This window comes from Cebus imitator, unplaced genomic scaffold (genome assembly GCF_001604975.1).
Source record: "Cebus imitator isolate Cc_AM_T3 unplaced genomic scaffold, Cebus_imitator-1.0 Scaffold29, whole genome shotgun sequence".
NCBI lineage: Eukaryota > Metazoa > Chordata > Mammalia > Primates > Cebidae > Cebus > Cebus imitator.
Window position 1 is genome coordinate 2,221,736 of NW_016107344.1, and position 9,838 is coordinate 2,231,573.

The 9,838-nt window shown below is 37.6% G+C and overlaps 1 protein-coding gene and 1 long non-coding RNA gene across 7 annotated transcripts in view; one reads left to right on the forward strand and one right to left on the reverse strand.

Moving 5' to 3' along the window:
* Nucleotides 1–9,838, reverse strand: part of PCDH9 (protocadherin 9) — a 907,179-nt gene that overhangs the window by 356,712 nt on the left and 540,629 nt on the right. The gene's annotated exons all lie outside the window — the stretch shown is intronic.
* On the forward strand, nucleotides 2,429–4,749 carry LOC119470386. Its single transcript, XR_005199275.1, has 5 exons — nucleotides 2,429–2,547; nucleotides 2,742–2,816; nucleotides 3,732–3,839; nucleotides 4,398–4,489; nucleotides 4,655–4,749. It is a non-coding gene; the product is annotated as an uncharacterized LOC119470386 (long non-coding RNA).

The window sequence follows — 9,838 nt, forward strand, 5'->3', positions numbered from 1 at the left end:
GCTAATTATATTTTCAAAGAGATGGATGTCTTTATGTGTTTATCTGCATATGCCTTGACACTAATGACCTGTAAATTACTATGGTATCTCCTGACGTCTGAACTTGACACATGTAGAGATTCTAGATATAAAAATTAATCTTTACTCTAGTTAATCTTTACTTTTTAAAAATCCAAATATCCTAAGTTTCTTTCAAATATAAGGTTCACTCAGATTTACTCTGTAATTCATAATTTCCTCTTGTGAATCAGAGATGTATACATGCCTTGAAGGTTTCATGGAATCCTTTTCGGATAGAGCCTGATCTAAAATGAGGCATATGTTAAATCTTCTTACACAAGGCCAGGCTCTCATCTTCCTCTGCACCCCACAGTGCTCATTCAAGTGAAGAGTCATCTTTGAAGGCAATTGGAGCTTCTTGCTTGGCTGAGCATCATGGAGCTTGGAGGAAGATAAAAAAGGAACTACAGACTTTCAACTAGAATTCTGCTAGCAGGACACACTGAAACCAGCCTGCCAGACCACTGTGGGATAAGTTTACTTGCCCTTTAGCCATATACAAAGTGTGATATATATTAATTGGCCTACAATAATTTCCATCCAACAAATAAGAAAAGTATTTCCAATCATATCCAAGATTTATTTTATTGAAATTTCCTTCTGAAAAATTTGCCTGCCTACTTAAAAAATTATGCTATTTATCTGTCTTGGGATATGTACAAATAAGACATTCACTTTATTAGTTTCCCTTAAAATAGCTTATAGCAATGTCAACAGATTAAGAGAGCATTAATAGCAGTTTGTTAGGACTTCCAGGAAAGCTGGAGGTTGAACATGGACACTCTTGTATCATAATCAGCAATTTTCACATCTCTTCCCAAACAGCAATGTGCCTTTTTTTTCAAAACAAATATTCAAACACCTCACCGAATACTAATGATTATGAATAAGAATTAAGGAGTTGTTCACATGATTCTGATACGTAATCAAGTTTAGAAAGCACTGTAGACAACAGCACACTTGCAACAGTATGAATCCTAGAAACATATGAATTCAAGACAAAAATTCACAGTTTATTTTCTTAAAAAGAAAAATGCGACTTATTCCTCCTTTAAGCTATGATCTATATTCTCCATGTACAATAAACTCCTTAGAGAAACATCCATAGTTTAAACATTTTTAGCTTGTACGTGTCCACTCTATGGACACACCTATCCTGCCAGTCCCTGCATAATAAAATGTAGTCTGTTTACACAAACTTTGAAGCCCTCAGTGGAAAAACCCGGCTTAACAATCAACACTGTACTCCTATTAATTTCCTATACCAATAATATCCTTTTGCCAAACTAGAAGACTAAGAATATTTCTTTCTTGATTTCTATCTTTTTTTAAGATGGAGTGTCACTCTTGTTGCTCCAGCCGGAAGGCAAAAGTACAATCTTGGCTCACTACAATTTCTACCACCCAGGTTCAAGCTATTCTCCTGCCTTAGCCTCCCGAGTAGCTGGAATGACAGGGGCCCACCACCACACCCACCTAATTTTTGTATTTTTAATATAGACAGGGTCTCACCATATTGGCCAGGCTGGTCTTGAACTCCTGACCTCAGGTGATCCACCCGTCTCAGCCTCCCAAAGTGCTGGGATTATAGGAGTGAGCCACTGCACCCGACCAGAAGGCTAAGGACTCCTCTAATGACATTCCATATTTAACCAATCCTATGTTTTTTCCCTTATTGTTTTCTTACCCTATTAGGTGCACATATTTCCCAACTTTCTGACCAAATCCTGTTAGTTCATGAAGGGCCATATTAAATTCTGCCTGAACAAGGAGGACTTCCTTGATGCCTCCAATATACATTGTTTCTGTAACTTATTAACTTGCTTTGCTTTGCCTATGATATTATTTTGTATTCTCTCTCTGCAGCACCTGATGTAGTCATGTAGTCTATTTTTTAATGTGGTTATCTTATATCCTGTGCTGTCCTCTGCACATGCTTTCCCATTGTATGAGCTCCGTATAATTTTTGAATTTAATTATTGAGGTTTTTTTTCAGACTAACATTTGCATCCTTCACAGAAGAGTAAATACACACTGGAAAGATTAGTTTACTTATGGTTTTGAGCAATATTAGATTAGGGTAGGAAATTATTCTTCAATAAGAGTAAGTAATGAAATGATTTTCCAAAACAATCCACTAAAGAGGGACATAGACAGGATCCAAATAGCCTCAAATACTCAAGTCAAAGATTTCTCCTTCAGGCCCATTTTTGAGACCTTGGGTGAAACTCAGGAGGTTACAGCTGACTTAGAGGCCTGAAGCAAGTGCACAGATACTGTTGCAAATGAATCCAAGGCTAAGAACTGAGCACACCACTGTGTGTGAGTGTAAGAGCCGTGACCAGAAGCCAGGCTTAGTCAAAACCAAGGACTGGTAGTCATGGCAACAGGGGCACATCCAGAAGCCAGAGCTGGAAAACAGAGCAGGTCAAATGTGGAACTGGCTTTTGGCTAGAGTGGAGAGGTGATGCCAGAAGACCAGACTAGGTAGAGGGCCCAGGGACACTCCATGGTGCCCAGGCAGCAAGGGAAGTCCTGGTGCCCAGGCCAGATGGCATTCTGCTGGATGTCTGGTTGCGATTCCAGCTGGCTCAAAGTCCCATTTGCTCCTCATGCCACAGATTCATCTACCTGGCTCTGATATTCTGTTTTCTTTTTTTTTCTTCCTCCCCATATTTCAGATGCCCTCAAAGCAGCCTCATGAAGCTATTTTGCCAGAAGCTCTGTAAGGTCACCCTATTGTAGAAATGCGAGAGGTAAGTTAAAAGATAGGTATTTCTCTTTAAACTACCTAAAAGGAGACAATACATATTTCTGTACCATAACAAAATAGTCCAATAATTTTGTTGCACTATCCTGGGCAATTCCAGAATGAGTTTCCAGAAGGATTGTTCTACAATGTGTCAGAAATACTGTATTGTTATTAACACTGGTTCAAAATAGAATATTGTGAGAATCAGAGATTTTCACCTTCCATTAATTACTTCATTATAATGGCTGACATGTATTGTTAATGCTTTGACTTGCTATATTTGAGGTATCAGGCAAAAGTATTTGAATATATAAAATATATTAACAGTTATATTTGTCTTACCAACTCTCTGAAGTAGGTTATTTTATCACTCTCCTCCTCTTTTATATTTAAGTAAAATAAAGCCTAAATATTTTCTGTATCAAATAAATATGGCGTTAAGACAGAAAAAAAGAATCTGTAATGCTAGCCTTAGATTTGAAATAGAAATAATTTATTTAGGGACATCACATTTTAGAACTCGTAGAGTCACTGTCAGCACATTTAATCTAAAAATGTAAACAGAGCATGTTAAGAAAAGAAAGGGAGATAAAAAATCTGGTGATATGGATCTAAGGGTGGACACAAAATGCCTGCGCCTAAGATAGTCCCTGGTTTGAGGATTATGGAAGAAGGAAGGGAAGGAAAGGCTGGAAGGAGAGAGGGATGGAGAGAAAGGAAGTTAGTTGAGAGTGTGTCATTCCTGTGACACACTCTTTCCAATCACAAATTATTATTTATGAGAGTCTTGTTATTTCTAAACATTTGGATATTTTATAAAACATCCATAGTAATGGAAATATAAATATGCTGAAATAAAGTTTTATAGAATGGATGTTTACACAATCTTAAAATTTTATTTCCTTGCTTTTTCTCTCAGTGCCTTTTGAGAATCTATTGAAATCCCTCCAGCAATATGCAAATGAACACAGAAACCTGCAAGTAATATACCTAGACCCATGGACCTAGTGGAGCTGATGAATCATAGGTTAAGAACTCCAAAATTATCATGTTTTATTACTTAGTAGCTTTTATAACTCCTTTTGAATTACAAAATCTTTCTAGGCTCTGTCTACACAAACAAGTGGCCATAATGGAACTTGATCTTTTTTGACATAGAGGACCACCACCATTTTACTCCCCTAAATACATAATTTATTCCTGACATCTTAAATATACATCTAGTACTATGCACAGAATTGTGTTATACATTACTATACCTCCCCAATATAATTTGAAGGCAACCTATACTTAGCTTCACAACAAAATCAATCTTAATAAGTATTTGGCTATGTAATATTAACTAAGTATTGGGGGAAAAAAACCCTGTAAATGTGGTCACGAAGCATAGATTTAAATAACTGTAATTTAAGCTTGTTCTAAAGATTTATGACCAATAGCAAATACAAAGAATTATGTATTTCTTTGTAAATCTAATTTTACAGTGGAATAAACATAATGAATAAAATCCACTGAATGATTGGAAACAATATGAGCTTTGGGAGCTTGGGAATTAAATTACTTATTTGTTTCTCTGTCTCTTTAGATTCTACAATTTTAATTCCTAGTGGCCCAAGCTGAGTAAGGCAGATTAGTGTGATCATTTTTCTGTCTCTTCCTTTAGGACAGTTTGAAAAGGTAAGTGACAAATATATAACCAAAACATTGGCAAACCTTTCTTATAATTAAAGACATGGCATTTTTGATGGCATACAAAAATTTGTCAATAAAATTCATATTCAGTCACTTTTTTCTCAGGGTTTTTCTAACCATTCTTTCTCATTAATCTGTCCTACTCTTTAGGAGCCCAAATGCCACAACATTTTGTTTTGTTCATCCATGCCACGTCTGTAATGGCACCTAAAAACTGCTCTCCAGTGAAGGACCCTGACCCTGAAATACTGGTATATCTTTCATTACTGTCATCCAAACTTCATTCATAAGAGGATTCACTCATTCTTCATTCATTCACCGGAAAACTAAGCAATCTAAATAGCCCAGTTGTTTGATTTAAGCAATTCATAGTGAGACGTAAATTTCTTGGTGAAATATACATAGTAATATGCAGTTGTGATGGAGAGAGCCCTCTAAAAATTTCAAGAGAATCTGGCTTTCATCGGTGAAAATTTGGGGAGCAACTCATTATTGAAAATCATTTCTTCTCTGAAGAATCTCTCTGTCACTTCTTTGCAAAGATATATGTTGCAAAGATATATGCAAATATATAGATTTAGTATGCATAAATCGGCTCGTTATAATACAGAGGTATTTGTATTCTTAGCCCCAATTATTTTTAAATCTAGAGTTTTCAACAGGTTTTACTCTTTCATAGTAATATTATGGTCTCAGGTTTGTTTTCAATAATTTCTACTCCATTGCTTTAGGATAACTAATTTGATAGACATAAAATTTTCATACTCTCTAGGAAAATATTTCACCTAAATATGAGATTTATTTAATCTCATGTTGCATTTGGCTTTAAATTTGACTTAACCTAACTGAATGTATTTTAATTATTTTACATCTTACAGTAAGCAAATGCAATATCTACATATGCTGTTGTGCCTCCAAAGCTACATCATGAATTTTGTTTCCAGGGTTACACCTAGAGAGACAAAATTTAGTTCCTAATTGGTCTGAGACATAAACAATAAAGATGTAAAGATAACACTATCTCTTCATTTCTGTCTCTCCATATCTATTGTTTTCTTTAAGAAATAACTCACAGTAACTTTCCAACCTCAGCAAACAAGTATGAAAACTCAAGTTGTTTTCACTCTGAAAATGAACCAGTTTCCAGCCATTGTGTTTTATGTCGGAACTGTCTAACTTAAATTGCATGTCCTTGGGGCAGAGAGCAGCTTTCTATTTTTTTTTTTTTTTAACTGAGCCAAGTATCCTGTCACTGTTCTACAAAACAATAAATAATGAAGTAAATTGAAGATGTGTGAATTGTGCCACCTTGACAGAAAATAGAGCCGATGTTCTCGGAGGTGTTAACAACAGTATTTCCCAACAAGCAGCCGGAGCTTCTCTCCAGCACCTCAGAAACCCAAACAGCAATGGAGGATAAGAAAGTGGAAGCAAAGACAGAAGAGAATATTTATTTGGGATTAACTTGTAGTTACCTACTTGAGCTGACAGACCTGCACTAAACAGACAAAGGAAATGATGGCTCTTTTAACCATCAGGCATATTGTATAAACATCATTCTCTTTCATTCCACATTGGGAAAAACAAACCCTTTTCCCACATTTTACTTTGTGTATAAAGTGTGTTAATAAAACTAAATGTGTGTTAACAAATGTGTTTTAATAAAAACTAATGTATCTAATAAAACTAAAAATAGGTGATCATATTTGTTCAAAAGTTCTTGGTTTTTCCTGTAAACAAGGCATAGAGAGCTTTGTGTGCTTCAGTTTCCACCAAAAGGTACCTTGTAAGAGAGGACTTTCTTGAACACTATATGTAAACTAACTCTGGTCCTCTAGCTCGTCCGCACAGTCATTCTTCCTCTATTCCGTGTTATTTTCCTTATCAAATTCACCCCATCTGAAATTATGTTCTCAGTTCTTTTTTAAAAAAATTATATCACATTATGAGCATATACATTTCTGTGAGGGAAATGTCTTTGTATTGTTTTGCTAGCACCTAATAAAATTCTGCAACATAGTGGATTTCAGTCAATATTTGTAGAAAAGTAAAAGAAATACAACTTTAAAACAAACTAAGTGGTGGCGGGGCATGGTGGTTCACACTTGTAATCCCAGCACTTTGGGAGGCCGAGGTGGGTGGATCACGAGGTCAGGAGACGGAGACCATCCTGGTTAACGCGGTGAAACCCCGGCTCTACTAAAAATACAAAAAAAAAAAAAAAAAAATTAGCCAGGCGTGGAGGTGTGTGCCTGTAGTCCCAGCTACTCAGGAGGAGGAGGCAGGACAATCACTTGAACTCAGGAGGCAGAGGTTCCAGTGAGCCGAGACTGCACCACTACACTCCAGCCTGGTGACAGAGCAAGACTCCGTCTCAAAATGAAAAAAAAGTAAAAATAAAAATAAATAAAGTAGGTGGCTTAAGTAATCACTACATTGGTAACCATAATAGAATGTAAGTAATATCACTAACATCAATGAGATATCCCTAATAAAAAATACATCACAAAGTATTTAGTCAATATATATTGAAAAAAAAATTGAGATTTGAGATAAAAGCTGTATGAACATCATCATCTTAATTACAAATTGTGATTCCCCAAATTTAAAGAAATATCTTTTGAAATACAGAAACTTACCAACTTACCAACTTGGTGCCTTGTAGTTTTTAAAAAGTATGTATATCTATATATTTATACTTTACAGCAGATGATTGGCACTCAATTAAATGAGAAGAGGAAGGGAAGTGTAACAAAGATGAAAATTGTAGAACACTAAAACATAAAAACATATTCTACCTAATTTTGCCTGTTTCATACATTCACAGGTACTGATGAAATATCTAGAAAACATCACATTATGTATTTCTATCATTTCCATAGGTTCTGGATTGAATTGCGTTCCCCAGTCCTAGCCCCCAGTACCTGTGAAACGTGAACTTAGTTGGAAATAGAGACGTTGCAGATGAATAAATAAAGATAAGATCATTAGGGTAGGCCCTTATCTAACATGACCATGTTCTTATTAAAAAAAAAAAAAAAAAAAATACGGGGAGTTGGGTACTGTGGTTTGGCTGGGTCTTCACCCAAATCTCATTTTGAACTGTAGCTCCACAAGTCATGGGAGGGACCTGGTGGGAGGTAATTGAATCATAGGGTGTGTTTTTCCCATGCTGTTCTTGTGACAGTGAATAAGCCTCAAGAGATCTTATGGTTTTATAAAGTGCAGTCCCCTTGCACATGCTCTATTGCCAGCTGCCATGTAAGATGTGACTTTGCTTCTCTTTTGCCTTCTGCCATGATGTTGAGACTCCCTGGCCATGTGGAACTGTGAGTCCATTAAACCTCTTTTTCTTTATAAATTACCCAGTCTTTGATATTTCTTCATAGCAGTATGAAAATGGAATAATACAGTAAATTGGTACTGGTAGAGTCGGGTAATGCTATACGGATACCTGAAATGTGGAAGCAACTTTGGAACTGGGTAACAGGCAGAGGTTGGAGCAGTTTGGAAAGATCAGAAGAAGACAGGAAAATGTGGGAAAGTTTGGAACTTCCTAGAGACTTATTGAGTGGCTTTGACAAAAATGCTGATAGTGATACAGATAATGAAGTCCAGGCTGAGGTGTTCTCAGATGGAGATGAGGAACTTACTGGGAGCTGGAATAAAGGTAACTCTTGCTATGTTTTAGCAAACAGACCGGTGGCATTTTGCCCCTGCCCTAGAAATCTGTCAAATTTTGAACCTGAGAGAATTGATTTAGGGTATCTGGCACAAGAAATTTCTAAGCAGTAAAGCATTCAAGAGGTGATTGGGGTGCTCTTAAAAGCATTCAGTTTTATATATTCAAAAAGATATGGAATTTTAGATTGAAACTTATGTTTAAAAGAGAAGCAGAGCATAAAAGTTGGAAAATTAGCAGCCTGACAATGCAATAGAAAAGAAAAACCCATTTTCGGAGCAGAAACTTAAGCTGGCTGCAGATATTTACATAAATAATGAGGAGGCAAATGTTAATCGCCAAAACAATGGGGAAAATATTGCCAGGGCATGTTTGGGGTCTTCACAGCAGCCCCTCTCATCATAGGCCTGGAGATCTAGGAGGAAGAAAATGATTTTATGAGCCAAGTCCAAAGTCTCGCTGCTATGTGCACTCTTGGGACTTGGCTCTCTTTGTCCCTGCCATGGCTAAAATGAGTCAACATACAGCTGAGGCTGTTGCTTCATAGGTACAAGCCCCAGAACTTAGCAGCTTACACATGGTGTTGGGCCTGCGGGTCCACAGAAGTCAAGAATTGAGGTTTAAGAATCTCCATCTAGATTTCAGAAGATGTATGGAAATGCCTTGATGGTTAGGTGGCCAGGAAGAGGTGTGCTGCAGGGGAAGAGCCCTCATGGAGAAACTTTGCTAAGGCAGTGTATAAGAAAAATGTGGGGTAGACGCCCCCATACAGAGTCTCCACTAGAGCACTGCCTAATGAATCTGAGAAGAAGGCCACCATCCTGCAGACCCCAGAATGGTAGATACAGTAAGAGCTTACACCATGTGCCTGGAAAAGCAGCAGACATTCACCATTAGCCTGTGAAAGCAGCTAGGAGGGGGGCTGTACCCTTCAAAGCTACAGGGGCAGAGCTGCTGAAGACCATGGGAACACACCTCTTGCATCAGCGTTACCTGCATGTAAGACATGCTGTCAAAGGAGATCATTTGGGTGCTTTTCTATTTGATTGCCCTGATGGATTTCAGACTTGCATGGGTCCTATAGCCCCTTCATTGTGGCCAATCTCTCCCCTTTAGAACAGGTGTATTTACTCAATGCCTGTGCTCCCATTGTATCTAGGAAGTACTATTAACTCACTTGGTTTGATTTTACAGGCTCTTAGGTAAAAGGGACTTGCCTTGTCTCAAATGAGACTTTGGACTGTGGACTTTTGAGTTGATGCTGAAAAGAGTGAACACTTTGTGGGGCTGTTGGGAAGGCATGATTGCTTTTGAAATGTAAGGACATGAGATTTGAAAGGGGTCAGGGGCAAAATGATGTGGTTCTGCTGTGTCTCCACCCAAATCTCATCTTGAATTTTAACTCCCATAATCCCCATGTATCATGGGAGGGACCTGGTGGGAGGTAATTGAATCATGGGGGTGGGGTTTTCCATGCTGTTCTTGTTCTTGGAATTTGTCTCATAAGATCTGATGGTTTTGGCCGGGCGCGGTGGCTCAAGCCTGTAATCCCAGCACTTTGGGAGGCCGAGGCGGGTGGATCACGAGGTCAAGAGATCAAGACCATCCTGGTCAACATGGTGAAATCCTGTCTCTACTAAAAATACAAAAAA